The 17591-nt window shown below is 34.7% G+C and overlaps 1 protein-coding gene across 7 annotated transcripts in view; it reads left to right on the top strand.

The window, feature by feature from the left end:
• LOC112046543 (IQ motif and SEC7 domain-containing protein 2) overlaps window positions 1–17591 on the top strand; it is a 243297-nt gene that overhangs the window by 141205 nt on the left and 84501 nt on the right. For 2 of the 7 annotated variants that reach the window (XM_052889353.1, XM_052889354.1), the window contains exon 1: window positions 4889–5068. The exons of 4 other annotated variants lie outside the window; for them this stretch is intronic. The gene's annotated coding sequence lies outside the window, so the exon portion shown is untranslated. Of the gene's footprint in view, window positions 1–4888; window positions 5157–17591 lie in introns of those variants that run through there. One more of the 7 variants, XM_052889352.1, reaches the window with a different exon arrangement.

The raw sequence follows: 17591 nt of genomic DNA on the forward strand, positions 1-17591 counted from the left end.
AGGGTGTAACAATGAAAGACATATTATCGATAAGTAAAGTTTATTATCGTATCTTGTTCACAAAATTAAAAAAATTAACAATATTTGATTTAATATAATACATATTTCATATTATATAATTATTAACTAAATAAAATTAATCTTCATCTGAGTCTTCATCATCAGAATCTTCGTCTTCTGCCAAATTTATTATATATTAGTATCCATAGTGCGCAACGAGTAACACATGAATGTATTTATTTAATTGCAGTAAACACATTTATAGCAAAAAAATACGCAATGCAATTACATTAGAAACCGACCAATCAGAATCGTCCAAATCATTATTGACTCATCATTAGCACGTGCGCAGGTAGCCGTTTATCGATAATTAGGGTGCGCAGGTAGGCGCGCTGCACATTCCTATCTTTTTTGACTTTTATGACCGGACGACTCAGATGATAATGCGCATACTATAGACAGGTGCTTAATGTTCCAGAGGCAAAGATTTTATGTCACTAGCGCGTCGAAACTGAGGCTAACAATGGTAGCCGGTTGGTATTTAAATAAATAATACCTGAATATTGTCTACAATATCGAGATGTGTATCCAGGAAGTGTAAAAACTATATATGTATATACTGTAATAAATAATGTAAGTGCACACAAAATTATGTATTGTGTGCGCTCAGTGGAGTAGCTAAATTTGGATCACTTTTTGCTGTGATTTTGTGGGCATGTAACATATCTATTAGTATAAAATCGTTGTCCAGAGGGAAAGAAGAATTTTTTAGAATTGACTTTACCATTGAACTCATATCTTAAAACGTTCTGGCTTAGTACGAGTAGTATATCTTAGGAGTTATTTGTCGGGTCTGGGTGGCGTGTGTCCCTTTGGGTTGTCGATTTTTCGTGAAGAATAGAAAATATATCTACCTGTTACTCATATTATTATATTGTCAAATGTATATAGTAAATATGAGTGAAGCTAATTTCTGCTAGTATCGCTATTATTTAGTACTTCGTATAGGGCCTTTCTAATTATTTCTATAGCTTGGCAAGTTTGTTGATGACACTCCCATGATATGCGGACGACGGGGAGAAAGGACTGCGTGGGTGTGAAGTCGTGCGCGCGGAACAGAAGGAAGGACTGCGCGGGTATGAAGTCGTGCGCGGGGATATCGCTACCCACATCCCGGCCCGCGCGAACCATCGGGAATGTTACGAACTAATTTGTCAAGCCAAAGTTGGTTTTTTTTTACGCTAGACGCTTATATACTTTCGGTTGCGGAGTATGAGAGAGATCTCATATTAGTATGTATAAAATTTAGCCTAAACACATTAGCATAAACGCGCCTAGCTTCGGATCATAGTAACGACTTAATTATCATGATCGGATGCTAATCTATGCTATTCGGAGAATTCAAACGGCTATCGGTGCGGGTTACCGTAGCAGTGGGTCAACCGCAACTTGCGTTGTCGTTGGCCTTGTGATCCCCTTTTAATGCTTAATTAATGTAATTAAATTTGTCAAGGAAAACATTGAGGTCTTCTGCGAGTGTGTCAATGTTTGTTTTTTTAATTTTTTTTATATAGGTTTTCCTCTATATTTTCTGACGAACTGTACTGTCTATCATCCATTGAATGACTATTTCAAGTAGGCTTTATTGAAGGCTTAACTATATCAAAAGTGCTTTTGAGAACTCAGTGTCTGTCTGTGACTCAATCACCAGTTATAACAGAACGTTGTTAAGCATCTCATCGGTAGATTTCAGTGCGATAAGATATTACAGATGATAAGTATATTTATATATCTGGTCGAAATTATGGGCATGTTTGTGGGTTTTTTGCCCATTTACTGTCTCAGACCAATTATAGAAGGACCTGTATCGCACTCATAGTCACGAACAAAATTGACTGTCATTTTCTGAGGAAAACGAGCTTAGATTTTGTATACATCTTATACTAAACTAGAAGTTTCTGTCCGTTTTTTTCACAATTCAATTACACAAAAAGGTGTTTTTCGGAGCTCTTTAACCGACGAACACGATTACAACTATTTAACATCGATTCTATAGAGACAGTTTTTATAATCGCATTAGATCGTTGATCATACACTTTGACAGAAAAGTAACGTCTAGCGAGGCAGGTCCTATACAATAATTGGTCTGAGTTTACTGTACACTATTGTTGCGTTGTGCGATCCTTAAAATATTTTTAATATATTTAGTAGGACCTCTTAATTTTTCTTGGCTAAGACTTGTATTATCGCTTCGGTGTGTGGCATCTTTTGAAGATCTTTATTAAGATATTTCTGTGTTTAACGGATGCCTAAGTATGTGACGTCTTATTTATAAACATGTGTAAATATTTGTGGTTTTCAGCTCATGTACAGTATACTGTTTGCAGAAATAAAATAAAATAAGTGTTAAGTGTGAATCTCACTAGTCAATTTCACACAATTTTTAATAGTTAATTTTAGTGATTCTTCTAAATGTTTCTTGGCTGAGATTTCGTTATCGCTTTAATGTAAAGCATCTTTTAAAAATTGTGTGAAATTGACTAGTCAGATTCACACTTAACACTTATTTTATTTTATTTCTGCAAACAGTATACTTTAAACCATATACAAATTGGCAATGAATCCGATAATAAAATGTAAAGGCGTAGGTTTAAGAAAAAAAGGATTAAAGACCTATCCGTTCGCTGATTAATTTGGACAACTACCGTGACATCAAAATGGCAAGTTGAAGGTTTTATGTCCTCACATAAGTCGTTAAGGTGCTGATAGACTAGAGCATTCACTTGTAATAATTTTATCGAACTATCGTTCGAATGTTACATCACAGAAAAATATGAGAACATTTTAGCGAGCATTCTATCGAGCGTTCAGGCGAGCAGATTTTTTTTTTAATTTTTACAAGTTAGCCCTTGACACAATCTCACCTGATGGTAAGTGATGATGCAGTCTAAGATGGAAGCGGGCTAACTTGTTAGGAGAAGGATGATGATGATGAAAATCCACACCCCCTTTCGGTTTCTACAAGGCATGGTACCGGAACGCTAAATCGCTTGGCGGTACGTCTTTGCCGGTAGGGTTGTTACTAGCCACGACCGAAGCCTCCCACCAGCCAGACCTGGACTAATTAAAAAGATCCTTGCGCCACGGAGGCGTCAAAAATTTGCTTGGAGCTTTTTGCCTAGCTAAGCTTCTGTCATCGTTCCGCGGTAGATTGTTGTCAAGATGTTCGCGGCAATATTTGACTCTATGCTCGACAGGCGGTCAGTTCGACAAATGTAAAAAAGGCGAATGCTATTATTCTGTTACAAGTGAATGCTCAAGTCTATCAGCACCTTTAAAGTGTATTTTCGCGGATATGCTGTTGACCAATCGGGTATTGCTCGCTAGAGCTGCCCTGAAGTTTGGCCAACCGAGGACCGGTTTTGACGACCTTGCGTCTGCGCACGTTCACTTGATCTTATGGATGCTTTGTGGATTGTAGCAGGTTTGTCAATGCTTTTGTTTTTATTGTTGGCCAACGCGTTATGTGTTATTTAGTTCTTTTCTTTACTCGTGTAATTAATTTCAAAACTGCAGTTTCAATCTGTGAACTTTATCGCGTGGAATATCTTTAATGTGTAAAGAATAAATCTTTACAAGTTAGCCCTTGACTACAATCTCAGCTGATGGTAAGTGATGATGCAATCAAAGATGGAAGCTGACTTCTTAGGAGGATAAAATCCACACCCCTTTCGGTTTCTACACGAAATCGTACGGGAATGCTAAATCGTTCAGCGGTACATCTTTCCCGGTAGGGTGGTAACTAGCCACGGCCGAAGCCTGACCTGGACCAATTAAGAAAACCACAATCAGCCCAGCTGGGAATCGAACCCAGGACCTCCATCTTGTAAATCCACCGGGCAAACCACTGCGTTACGGAGGCCGTCAAGATCTTCTGTTTTTGGAACCCTTATAGGATGTAATGCACTTTGTTGACCATCTGTTTGTCTGTTTGTTTATCAATACCCTTTATCTCAGGAACGCGTGGAGAAATTGAAATTAAAACCGTAATATACTCAGGTCAACAGTCCCTTGAAGGTATGAAAAATCAAACTTCTGAGTTTATGTAAAAAACTTACGATCGCATTTTAAACCTCTCAAGGGAATCAAAATATTTAGAGTACTTTCCTTTAAGCTAGGACTATAAAATTAAACAAGTATTTTTTTCTTATACTATTACTTCTGCTTGTACGGAACCATCTGTGGATGTTTGACTTGCACTTGTGACTTACGTTATGAATATATGATCTCAGACTACTGATACAAGTAATACTTAACCTCTCTGTTACTTCCTTTAAGTCATTTTACTCTGTCATCATTTATCATTACTTTTGTCCGCTTAAAACTATTATTGCGGATAATAAGCGTCGGCACTTATTGTTGCCATCATGGCATTGACCTTCAGATGTAAATCACCTTGAGTAATTCCTATTGTTGCCAAGCAACAGGTGTTTCGGGTTGTTTGCGCAAAGTGACGCATTGAAACAAACGTGTAGGTACTGTACACCAGATGGTTTGTGTAAGGCTTCACAGATTAACAGCGAAACGGGAAAAAGCAGATGGTGGACGAGACAAGGATGCCCACGCCCGCTTTAATATCCTGTTCAATTTTGTTATTGCCAATAACAAAAATCACATGCAACCTGACAACCCATATAGGTCGACTTTTCCTTCGTAATAACTTGTGGTTAACGTTGACATCGATGAAAAGAAAACAGACGTAGAAAGCATTTCTTTTTTGTACATTTAAGCGAAAACAGCGCTGGATTTTGTTTTGACGCCAATATTATATTGTGCGCCGGCGCATGCTTTCCAGTTTCCATAAAGCGACACAACGCTGAAAAACGCATGCGTCAAGCCAGTCGCTCACGGGCGTCCGGTGTGGTCGCACGCGTTGCATATTCGATTGTGTTCGCGAAGTCGACAAACAATTTGCGAATTTCATACGTCACCAAAATTAAACCAAGTGCTGGAGTGTATAGTGCAAAAACTAATGTTCCGTGCTAATTAAATACTTGGACTGTCCAAGGTCATAAGTGTTCCAGTGCTAAAATCTAATTGGAGAATCTCGAATGATTTTCAACGGAGTTCGTCACGCTTGTTGACTGTTTTTATCGGTTTGCATTTATGATTTTTCTTATTGGCCGCAAATTACAATATTCAGTTTTTGTGCTGTACTGTTTGCATTATCTTCCTAGATGTTTCCTATTCCGACTTGTACATCAAAATGATTCATATGTCCAAAATGTATGTGGGATTCGAAACTACCAATTTCGTAATATAGTAGGCATCGTCGAAGGTGAAATTCAAGTTGTAATAGAATATGGGATTCATTTTAATCAGCCATTGTGTTAATCTCAGACTCTGTTTACCGAGAACAATGGAAAAAAATTTCGCGCTCTTGAGTCGGATTGAATCATTTATCACGAGACATATATGGTTATGAGAAGTTTTGAATTCCGCAGAAGCTTTTATGTTATTGTTACTGCACGTACAAAAAGTCGAGTATTATTTCATGGACTTCATTTGTGACATATATGACGACAACACGCGTGATAAATTCATGAGAATGAATGCTTTATTCACGTTTATCACACCTATTGAATTCATCCATTTTCTCACGCGTTATCTATCAAGTGAATTTTATCTTGTGTGAAAATACTCTTCTACATACAACGATTGTTGTTATTAATCAAAACATTTTTGTTGTTATTACAACACCATGAGACACTTCGACTTTAACATAGCCTTTGATCAGATTTGGTGATTGATGCGTCACTATATTTTGTCACCATGTTTTCTTTAGCTTCGTCCTTCTTTCCTTATATGTCGCCTGGTTGCTAAATTTTACCTTCTGCTGCACTTAGGACGTTTATTAGTAGCTACAATACAATACTAGTATAGTAAATCGATGTTTTCTGTTATTGGATACAATGTCATACGTCTAGTCTATTTGATTAAGGCTATATTTTCAGTTTAAAGAGCGTTTAAAAATCTTGAGTAGTTATGTACATTTATTTATTCGTCTAATGACTAGCAATTAAACATTATATACACAAACAACTTATTTACTACTTATCTATTGTTTACTAGATACGCATGCTAGCTCTATAATACCTCATCTGATTTTTTATGTCACAGTCAATTATCCTACTATAGTTGTCATTAAGAGTAATTTATCTACCTCAGTACTAACCGTATCATCTATTCTCATTATTAAAATTAATGAAACACATTATTGAAATTAATGAAAAGTCAATTACTGTGATATCTTCCGGCATTATTGTTGTAGAGATTTACTTCAATTTAACATTTATTTTTTGGTACAAGTTTTATTTAATCTCGTTCGTAGGTTGATTTCGTCGTTTCGGCTTATTGATATTTACCTCCAAATACTTTCTATTTGGTAACAAATTACATAATATGTTTTGTTTGTGGAAAGACAGCTTTTTACGCGCATTTTAGAAAAAGCAGATACATTTTAAGAAATTAAATATCACGTGTCTCAAACGGTTAAGGAAAAACAAGGTGAAGGTTCTCATTGGACCAGTGTGGTGGGCCAGCAGTGAGCCGAATATGGGTTGATAATGATGATGATGATGAGTTACATGTTGACTATGTGAATTTGAAGCTGTGACCTCTTAATTGCGATTACCTACTTGTGTCACATGATTCGAATTCCACGGCAAATGGTTAAGAATGCAATGTATCGTATGCTTTCCGGAATCAAGATAATGATAAAAGAACCGGTAATACCCAAACATGACGGATACCATTATTATCTTTGATTAATTATCCGATTTAATAATACCTACTCTTGATTTCAAATTCATAAATACAATATTCTACAATGTACCAATACTGGATTTGATTAAGATACAAAAATATTTATTTAAAAATATACATAATCATTGACCCACTCGCATATTTTTCACCAATAAATAAAAGGCCTTAAAAGCCAAAATAAATAATTCAATGCCATTTGAGACGATGTTCTAAAAATATTCCACAAATCTCATTTAAATCGTTTGATCTCAAAAAAGGCTTTGAGGCTGTTATCGTTTAATTACATCACGTTGGTGCTTTTGTTGTTCTGCTTTCTTCTTGAATTACGAGTTTATTTTTGTTTTTTTTTTTGCCTTTTAATATAATTTAACGGCTTACAATTACACGACTCTAGCTTGTACTGGTGGTTTCGTTTGCGGTAATGAAGGTTTAAACAAATATTATTTTCTTAAAACTCTTAAAAGTTTCTATATCTCACATAAATTGTACGTTTTCCTGGGTAACTGGGTAATATTTGATAATAAATTATTATATAGTAAGAGTTCAACAATACATAAAGTATATACGTTACAAGGACACAAAATATTAACGCGCTTTTATCAAATAGACTTTATTACAACCTCTTAATTTCAAAACAGTTTTTAGCAAAATCGCTATACTGCATTTATTTTTTTAAGATTTGCATTTTACAGATCATTCATATTTGATGATGGAGAAAAATTTTTGATTGGTTTTGATAACGAAAGAAAAATCATTTCCATAATAATACATCGAGTATGCAGACTGATCGTTCAGTTTATAAAACATTAAGATTTGTTTAAAATATAGCATCATCTACAGTTGCTTTATTTAAAAATAAGTGCACATTTTAAATGTTTATTTCAATGTTTAACTAATTACTTGTAGTTTTTACAATCGCTATATTCAATGAGTTAACAATACATTTATGATGTGGGTCATTCCACGTCAAATCGACCAATAGTTGGACTCGACCCCTTTCGATTTGGATAAATTTTGGTCAGAAGTTTTCTTTTATCCTATAACGAAGTTCTGCCGAAGAAAAAAAATTTAAAATTTTTTTTTCAAAAGTTATGCAAAATCCAAAATTTCACTTTTTTCCATATTTTTTAAATTTATGTTTTAAAAATCTCGAAAACTATTGCAATTAAAAAAATCGCTTATGGTAAACTTCAAAGGGGATACTTGGGGCTATTAAAAAAAAAAAAAATCCAAAAAAAAATTTTGAAAAATCTCCAATTTGTGAAATTTTTAATTTTTGAAAATTGTCAAAATTGACCGTCGACAATAAATTTTTGGCTCAAATTTTTTTGTGTACTACCTTGTACCAATCTTAAAAGATCCTGAAATTTTTGGAACTGTGTTTTTTGTTTTTTCAAAAATATAAATTTTTGAAATTTGTTAAAAAAAAATTTTTTCTTAAATTTTTTTTTTTAATCAGTTTGGCGAATCGCGTAATTTTGATATTTTGAACAGTTGAAATTTCATTTAGTGGCATAATGATGAGAAAAAAAACATTAATGATATTTGTTTATTATTGGTTATTAATTTATTTAATAGGGCTTTTTTACGTGTAAGTTTACTTGACATTCTGTTACGAAAATTTTTTTTTCTTCAATTCTTCAGTTACTGTTGATGCTCCTTTTCTTTTTCTTAACCTGAAAAATGTTAATATGACTTAAATCTTTAAATCCAAACTTAAAATAGATAAAGTACTAACACAGAAATTTCAGATTTTTACCTGCTTTTAATATCTGGTTCTTCAACGAACTCGTAGATATCTGTATTTTTTAACCGGAAATCCTTTCCTTCCTCAGATGAGGATGAGGTTTTTACTCTCATCACATCACTTGAAATGGGAATAGCGGCATGACAATTTCGGATTCCTTGTACTGGCAGAGCATTTTTAAATCTCTGGTTAAGTTTTTTTTGAGTACGCTGAATCTGCTCATTTGAAACAAAGTCACAATTGATTCCGTGAACATTTTCTTTTGCCCATTGGAATAGCTCATCAGGTGTTTGAATTTGGTCGTCAATTTTTTCTCATCATTATGCCACTAAATGAAATTTCAACTGTTCAAAATATCAAAATTACGCGATTCGCCAAACTGATTAAAAAAAAAAAATTTAAGAAAAATTTTTTTTTTAACAAATTTCAAAAATTCATATTTTTGAAAAAACAAAAAACACAGTTCCAAAAATTTCAGGATCTTTTAAGTTTGGTACAAGGTAGTACACAAAAAAATTTGAGCCAAAAATTTATTGTCGACGGTCTATTTTGACAATTTTCAAAAATTCAAAATTTCACAAATTGGAGATTTTTCAAAATTTTTTTTTGGAAATTTTTTTTTTAATAGCCCCAAGTATCCCCTTTGAAGTTTACCATAATCGATTTTTTTAATTGCAATAGTTTTCGAGATTTTTAAAACATAAATTTAAAAAATATAGAAAATACTGAAATTTTGGATTTTGCATAACTTTTGAAAAAAAATTTTTTAATTTTTTTTCTTCGGCAGAACTTCGTTATAGGATAAAAGAAAACTTCTGACCAAAATTTATCCAAATCGAAAGGGGTCGAGTCCAACTATTGGTCGATTTGACGTGGAATGACCCATATAATAAATTGCATCATTTATCTTACTTAGCCAGTTTTAATTTTTAATTAAGTACTTTTATGAGGTGAAACGTCTTCAGAGTTCAAAACAAAAGGATCTATCGTAGTTTATATCTCATATCTCGCTTTCAAAGTTCGGAGACGGCATGAAAGTGGCATTGTCACCATCTTTGTTTTAATTTATCACTCCGGTCTCACTAATTAACTCAAAAATACGTACATGCAAATTTAGTTTGCTGTCGCATCACTGTTATACAACGTGTTATTACGTACTGCGAGCGTCTCATTGTTCTTGATGATCAGTCTATCCAGGTTTAATTATATCTTTGTTTATCTCTCTTTGTTCAATTATTTTTTCTCTAATAAAGCTTTTAATAGTAGCCTGGATTTCTTAACCGCCGTCTTCTATGCTTTCTTTAGGAACTTTGTGTTTTGCCCTTGTGTCTTTGACGTCTAGTATTCCGTCTTCTTTATTACTTACCACTTAAATAATGATGGTCGTAGTAGAGTTAAATTTCTTAAATAATATTTCCCTAAACTGTTAATAATATATTAATTCATAAATGAATCCGCAGTTATCGATTTCTATAATGAATGACTATGTATGGTACTAAATTATATTGCTAGAACAGATTTCTTAAATCAAATTAAATGGAAAGGGGAATACTTAATGACTTTATTAAATACCTACAACACTGATACGAGTAAAACATGATCTTGTGGTAAGTATTCGTTAATCTAATGAAGCATTAAGTGGAAAATGATTATTTGATTCTACAGTCTACCTCGTTAAATATTCGTTAATTGATAACAACATCTTTTCGAACTCGATTTTCGTTGTTAAATATTTGTAACTTGATTTAACCAATTTGTTTTTATTATAACTAGCAAAGTTCCGCGACATAGTTATACTGTGTAATACAATCTAGTAAGTACTGAAATTTTATAACACTTATCATAACTCGAACTATTATTTTGTGTGAAAAAAGAATATGAACATTAACTACTTTTACATTTAATTATTTTTTTGTTATATACAGTACTTATTTTTTCTCTTTAAATCACTATTCTATCTAACCACAACTATCTCAATCACAATTATCTCTTCTTTGGTCTTCGTCTCCTCTTGTAAACTCTTCACTTTGAAAATTATAATGTTTCTAGTAATTTCATGTTCATTTCTATGCGTTTGTATATAACTGATAGCCCAGTGAGCCGTGACAGCCCAGTGGATATGACCTCCGCCTCCGAGGCCGGAGGGTGTGGGTTCAAATCAGGTCCGGGGCATCATGCACCTCCAACTTTTTAGTTATGCATTTTAAGAAATTAAATATCACGTGTCTCAAACGTTGATGGAAAAACATCGTGAGGAAACCAGACCACTGCATTCCAGAGAATTGTCTTAATTCTCTGCGTGTGTGAAGTTTGCCGAATATGGGTTAATATAACATTTCTATCACTATTACCCATTCTTGTCACACTACACACATCCATCTCTACATTCACGTACGTTTAATGCCTCTATTTACTGTCCAATATTTCTTGCGTTAGTATTTATAAAATTAAAATATTAACTATTTAAATAAATATTACCTCACTATTAAAGTTTGTAGGCAGCGGAGATGTTTAATCAAAACGCAATTATAGCGTTTTAATGAGATGCAACTATCAAACGAGCAGATCTTCTGAAGAACACTTGTAGTTTGTTGAAGTTATACTTTGATGTTCACTGTTAATTAGCTTTTAGTACTTCATGGAATCACGGAAGCACTAAGACGGTTAATTGCAATTTTAATAGCTGTATTTCTTAAGGACTCCAGTCCGACTTGTTGTAGTTCTTGCGTCTCTTATTTCTTCAACTAGGTGATAAATTAGTTTTAGGATTAGATACTTAGATTTATATTTAAACGTATTGAACTTAAGAGTTTGATAACTTCTTGAGTATTCTTACATTTCTTACTCAATGTTCAAATAATAATGTTTGTCTCTGTAAAGATCACTTAGAGATATTAATAATAGTGAATGTGACTGACTGATTATTATATTATATGGTTTCCTAGCCTGGGTAGGGTTGAAAGGTCGCAGAAATGAAAAGCTGGACAGTCTTAGCCTTTTCTTAGTCGTAGAAAAATACACTGCACAACCTACATTATTGAGGATTTTGTGTACATCAGTATTAATAAGTACGACTATGTATTTTTATTTAATATCAATACCGAAAATTTTGTTCCAACACACACTCGTCGTTGACTCATTTTGTTAAATGTAAAGCCTAACAACCGTGATAGCCCAGCAGATATGACCTCTGTCTCCGATTCCGGAGGGTGTGTGTGAAAGAAAAAATCGTGAGGAACCTGCATACTTGAGAATTTTCTTAATTATCTGCGTGTATGTAAAGTCTGCCAATCAGTAGTGGGCCAGCGTGGTAGATTATTGGCCCTAACCCCTCTCATTCTGAGAGGAGACTTGACCTCAGCAGTGAGCTTTAAAACCCTCGTTACTTTTATTTTAAGATTTCTTAGATTTCTTATATTTCTAGAAAACATATTTCATAGCCTCGAACCTAGAGTCATGAACCATAGCCGCGCAGGTTATCAACTGGACTTGGACAAACGAGGCATTATAGATATTGTTTTTTTTAATTACCAAGCATAAAGTTTAAGTTACGTTTTAAATGACTGAGCTCTGAGCTCGTTACGTAAATGATCATTATCCGCTTTTAGTGTTTCCGCAACTTTATGCGATTTATTTTTTACCAAGAACATTCACTTGAGCGTTAGACCGGCTAATGGGATTATTTATTATTATCTCTATTTATAGTTATACAATAGTTTCATTTATGATGTACAAGAACAGTTTCTCATGTTACATCTACGATTTATTATCGGTTATTTTTTACTTTTCAACAAGAAAATTAAAGAAATAGAAGCACTATTTTAGACCTATCCAGTGTTTTGTGACTGAGTTTATTTATTTTTTGTCTGCTATTTAACAGCAGAATTATCTAATTTAGTTACTTCGTTTCACACTTGAAAGTTGCCGCGATTCACAATGATAGTAGGTACGTATTAAGAACCTCAAACAGGCAAGTGTCACCCGCACCATGCTACAGCGCACGAACTTTAGTAATAAACCTAATTTAATTTTACATTACATTCAAGTTTCACAGTAAAAAAATATAAGGCATGTGTCACAGTTTAGTCACAACGATATTCACTGTTCCCCTTCAATTAATAAAAAAGTTTGTAAATTGGGTACAACTTGTGGAATCAAACCTAAGACCTAGATGCCGTAATAACCGTGAAGCTGTTGAGTCTTTATTATATTCTTGCTTTGCCCTGTCTGTGACTAATGTAATCTTTTTAATATCTATGTGTTTTATGCTTTAATATTCAACAATGGGCAGATACTTAGCAATTCTCTTGCAAACCATCTTGCTTCATATTATTAAGACTCATTTAAATATTATAATTATGTGGCGTTCTAACGTCGTCCGTTCTGTGATTTGTGCGAACATAGATTTATTTTCTTTGAAAATTAACTCATCCGTTTACTTCATATACTAGTCGACGCCTCGCTGTTTGACCCAAGTAGTTTCCGTTCTGGTGAGATAACAGGAATAAAATATAGCCTATGACACTCATAAATAACATAGCTTTCTAGTGGTTAAGGATTTATCGAAATCGGTTGTTCCGATCGCAGTCCTTCGAAACAGCTTGATCGATTTAAATGATTTGTTTTGTAGATTTTGTAGGAATGAAAATAAACTTATTTATCACCATGTTATCTCTACTAGCAATTTTAATAGCGATGTTTGTACAAAGAATTTTTTTTTTTGTATACAAGCGCTTAGCAGCAATGACGACTGTTCAGATGACGCGTTTTACGCGCGAGTCTACTAGCGCGTAGACAGTAGATTGATACAAGCCGAGATTTTAGGGCTACATCATACGTCTAGATGCGCATTTTACGCGTGAGTGCGGAAACGCACATATGCATCTGGGCGAGATATATGTAGTCTATACTATATGTATATGTCTATACTACAACCATACTCGATGTATACTATTTACCAACAAACAACTTAAAAATGAAAGTATAAATCACTATTCATTTCACACCTAATAATAATTATAACTCAGAGTCACAAAGCGGGCGATGGGACGAGCTATGCTAGGAGTATCTCTGCGTGATCGAATCAGAAATGAGGAGATCCGAAGAAGAACCAAAGTCACCGACACAGCTCAACGAGTCACGAAGCTAAAGTGGCAATGGGCGGGGCACATAGTTCGAAGAGCCGATGTACGTTGGGGTCCAAAGGTGTTGGAATGGCGACCCCGCACTACTAAGCGCAGTGTTGGTCGACCCCCTACCAGGTGGACTGACAACATCAAGCGAGTCGCAGGGATTCACCGGGTGCAGGCGGCTCAGTATCGTGATGTTTAGAAGTCTCTACAAAAGGCCTATGTCCTGCAGTCGTCGTTTGGACGTCCATTGGCTGATATGATGTTGATGAATAATTATAATTAACTTGTCTTGTTATATAAATTGATATAGTTTGAATAATATTTCATAAACAAATATGAATAAAAATAAATTAGTTATGAAAAGACACGCGTTTTCTACCTTCAATTTTAATTTGTTTGTTGGTAAACAGTACACATCGAGTAGGGCTGTATCTCGACGACAAGCGAGTGGACTCGCGCGTAAAACGTGCAAGTGGACTCGCGCCTAAAACGCCTCGTCTGGACAAGCTCTTAGTCCAGAAGTATTTGCACACTGCTGTCAGAAAGGTCGTCCAATGATGTTGTCAATGAAAAAACAAACTTCCTTAATAAGTCAGATCCATTATTTATTTTCTTGCGGCAGTTAAGCTTCGCTGAGTTGCAAACGACAAAAACAAACTGTCGTCATTGAGAAATCTAAACTGTTGTTGCCAAAAATTTGTGTTCACTGCAATAACGGAAATAGATTTTCTTAGAATGAAATGGAGCTTCTAGTTATCCGAAATCTATATTATGAAAAGTAAAATTTGATGTTGCGGGGGTAATCTCTGGTTCTATTGAATCGAGTTTGAAAATTCTTTTACCAGTAGAAAGCCACATTATTTGTGAGTGTGATAGGCTATATTTTATCCCCGTTTTTACAGTGAAACGGGAACAATGCGGGTGAAATCACGAGGTGTTGGCTAGTTAAGAATGAATGCTTTGATACTAGAAGGTCTCACACACAATAAAATAGTTTTGTTCTCTATCTGTATAGTAGGTATGCACCAAAAAATGCTGTGTCTGTTTTGATGATTCATCATCATCATCATCATCATCATACCAGCCGTCTACTGCAAGACATGGGCTGAGAATAGAGACTTCCAAACATCATAAACTTGAGCCATCTGCATCCAGCGTATTCCTGCGACTCGCTTGATGTCCTCAGTCCTCTGCGTTTTCTAGAGCGGGATCGCCATTCCAGTAAGGGACCATCAGTAACTTTTAATTTCAACTCTAGTTTTATATTTAGTATAGGTATAAGGACGTTGAGTTATTTTATATAATGTACATTATGACAAATTTATGATCAGCTAAAAATTATATCACAAAAACGTGTCTTATGATAAACAAAAAAAAATTGGAATATTTTTAATTTAAAGTTGTTTTTATATCCGTAAAAAGAACATCTTCAAAGAACTGTCTTCTAGTAATATTATCCCCGCGTGATATACGCAGATCCATCGGCATGATAAATGAATCGAAGGGATGCTGACGCCCACGATCTTTGGTTTCGCTACTACATCATCTTCACACAACAAAGGAGGGCAAAGTAAGATTTATGCTTAAATGTATATTAATGACTTTTAATAAGTAATAAGTGTCTTTGTATCAGATCTGTAAATCCGATTTTGACGTGACATCTTCTTATAATTCGAAGGAGCCGGCCGATCCGAAAAAAGATGACGTCACACGTTCCCTCGCTCTAGGGTTGCCAACTTTTCTACAAGAAATCTATACTAATATTATAAAGAGGTAAAGTTTGTAAGTTTGTAAGTTTGTAAGTTTGTAACAATTCTTTGAAATGGGGTAATCTTCGGAACTACTGGTCCGATTTTAAAAATTCTTTCACCAGTAGAATGCTGCGTTATCGGGGAGTGCTATAGGCTATGTTTTATATTTCTATCATATATAACTACTGAGTTATCGCGGGTTTTCTCTTACAGGTCGGACCGAAAAACTTACTTATTCGCATGCGCTGCCTCAACCATTGCGTATAACTGAAATAAATGTATGAAGGCTTTTTGAACCTTTAAAAGTTCTACAAAAAAGTCCGCGACACCATATATCTATCTTTTATATTTTAGCAGATATAGTACCTTTAGTACTTTAATAAATTATTTAAATTTTAAACTAAGGTTCACGTCATTATTTAAACAACTAAACTTAAATCCTTATCAAAATAAATTATTTAATAATCACAAGGATATTATAGAGATAAGATTTGCCCTTTACAGTATGTTAATTAGTTATATAGTTTCGGAGATAATACAAAATTTCTGAAAGTCGCAGAAATTCCGCTATATGACGCGCCGCGGCTACAATTACGTGGTTCCCGTTTCCGTGTAAATATGAGGACCAAACATAGCCTATGACACTCGCAAATAATGTAGCTTTCTATTGGTAAAAGAATTTTCCAAATCGGTCCAGTAGATCCAGAGATTACCCCCGACAACCATTCAAACTTTACCTCTTTATAGTATTAGCATAGAAGTCGCTTGGGAAATTATAGTCTTTTGGTTATTGCACCACGCACAAAATTTTGCTGAGGGTAGGGATAGGATAGGGGTAGGGAAGGGGTGGGATAGAGGTAGGATAGGGGTAATTTGGGGAAAGTGTAGGGTAGGGTAGGGTAGGGTACGGATAAGGTACGGGTAGTGTAGGGTAGGGGCAAGGTATAAGTAAGGGAAGGATATGGAAGGTATAGGGTACGGGAGGAGTAGGATAGGGGTAGGGTAGGGTAAGGTAGGGTATGGATAGGGCACGGGTAGGGTTTGAGTAGGGGTAAGGTGGGGGAAGGGTAGGGTTAGCGGTAAGGTAGGAGTAAGGTAGGGGTAGGGTAGGGTAGGGTTGGGTAGGTTTACGAGCAGGGTAAGGTAGAGGTAGAGAAGTTTACATCAATTTTTACGCGGACGAAGTCGCGGGCGTCCGCTAGTAAAGTATATTCTGGTCTATGTAGAAGCAGTATTTTAGAAAAACAAACATTTTCTTTTGAAAAATGTAGTATTTTCTTATGACGCTGTCACGTTCAATTTTCGTCAGTAAACCGTTTACAGACAACCGATTTTTTGAAGAGGTTTTCGATATTAACGATAAAAAAAATAATATCATTTGAAGCTATTTTCCTTAACTGTAATTTTGTTCTTGTGGAATTAGATTCGTTTTAGCAATTTTTTTTCTTTGTATGCAATTTCAAATCATCCCGCAAAAAATAGTTTTTGAGTAAAAATAAAAATACCTTTGGCTCTTCAAAAGCTTTGCTCCAATTCTTGTGTTTTAAAATTGCACTGTTTTCGTATTTACGTCACTTTACGCCAGCCACTCAAGTTTAAACGTCGAAAAATAGTCATAGTTATGGTTTAGATATTTTTTTTTACTACCAACATCCCTTAGCGTCCTGCAGATTCGACTGTAAGCTTGATCGTGTGTGGCCGACATTATTTGCGATGCTGTGAAACGTGTTGTCACTGTGAATTAAGGGCGTGAAAGTTATGTGTTCGCATGCGAACGTAATGCATAGTTTGCGTCGCGAAAAAGATGTTAGGGTGTATCGACTTTGTGATATTGTCACGTATTGTTTTGTATGCAATATTCTATGCTTCATTTTTATTATATTTTGTATAGTATATTTTATGCATGAAATATTGCGTATATTTTTATTTATACTAATATTATAAAGCTGAAGAGTTTGTTTGATTGAACGCGCTAATCTATATAAACTACTGGTCCGATTTGAAAAATTCTTTTAGTGATAGATAGCCCATTTATTGAGGAAAGCTATAGGCTATACTATCCCTGTATTCCTACGGGAACGGGAACCACGTGGGTGAAACCGCGCGGCGTCAGCTAGTCACAAGATATGTTTACGA

The sequence above is a fragment of the Bicyclus anynana genome, chromosome 25, assembly GCF_947172395.1.
Source record: "Bicyclus anynana chromosome 25, ilBicAnyn1.1, whole genome shotgun sequence".
Lineage (NCBI taxonomy): Eukaryota > Metazoa > Arthropoda > Insecta > Lepidoptera > Nymphalidae > Bicyclus > Bicyclus anynana.